Here is an 876-nt window from a genome sequence, read left to right as displayed (position 1 = left end):
ATTGAGGGCAGTGCAGCAGTGGGTATCAACCCAGCCTTCCTTACCTTATTCTCCTGGAACCTCAAGAAGAATGTGTGTGGCAGAGTGAGAGATTCCAGTCTCCCTGCCTGTGCATTCTAGGTATGTATACAGCTGTGTGCTTATGAGCACATAGTATGTAGGTATCGTTTGTTTTTGTGCGCACCTCTGGCACTCCTGTGAATAAAGCATTAAAGTCCTTTGTGATGTAGCTCTGACTATGAGGAAGGCTGGAGAGAGCTCGCCAGCAAATCCTGCTAATCAATTCTGTTTAATTAGTCACTGTACACTTAGCCCTACCAGCCCCCCGCAGAGGGGAAGGGACTCTGTCAAATTGTGTTTGTCAGCAGCGAAAGCCGAGCCATGGCAGGATCTGCCTCACAGGGACAGCTCAAACTCCACTGCCACCTCTGTCAGTCAGTAGGCAGACAGCCCATCGTACTGACAATTGCTTTCTTTTTTTTTTTTTTAAGGTTCTGTTACAGATGACAGTGATGATTATGAGATGCACACACAATCAAGGCCTGGAGTATATACACACTTGTGCTCCTATGATGAATACAGAAACAAAAATGCACACACATTTGATTCCAAGCAATGTAGTTACAGAATTGCATGTGATACAGAAGGCAAGCAAAGAACAAACACAAACATTTGATTCTACTTTATGTATCTATGTCACAGTTAAATGCTGCTTACCGTGTAAATTTCCTAGGCTGTATGCACAGTAAGGACGGGGGTTAAGCTTTTGTTTCAACATGGCCTGGCTCTTGTCGGTGTGGTCTTTGGGCAGGCTTCCAGAGGGAAGTTCAAGGGCATTTGGAGTGGCTGGGCCCTTGTGCTGCCCAGGGGTGGGGG

General features: G+C 46.3%; 1 protein-coding gene and 1 long non-coding RNA gene across 8 annotated transcripts in view; one reads left to right on the top strand and one right to left on the bottom strand.

Moving 5' to 3' along the window:
* Nucleotides 1-876, bottom strand: part of LOC109972227 (uncharacterized) — a 56,041-nt gene that overhangs the window by 13,413 nt on the left and 41,752 nt on the right. The window lies entirely within an intron of this gene.
* bahcc1a (BAH domain and coiled-coil containing 1a) overlaps nucleotides 1-876 on the top strand; it is a 31,365-nt gene that overhangs the window by 19,268 nt on the left and 11,221 nt on the right. The window lies entirely within an intron of this gene.

Source organism: Monopterus albus, unplaced genomic scaffold, assembly GCF_001952655.1.
Source record: "Monopterus albus unplaced genomic scaffold, M_albus_1.0 scaffold251.1, whole genome shotgun sequence".
In the NCBI taxonomy this organism is placed as follows: domain Eukaryota; kingdom Metazoa; phylum Chordata; class Actinopteri; order Synbranchiformes; family Synbranchidae; genus Monopterus; species Monopterus albus.
This window is presented reverse-complemented; position numbering and strand designations above follow the sequence as displayed.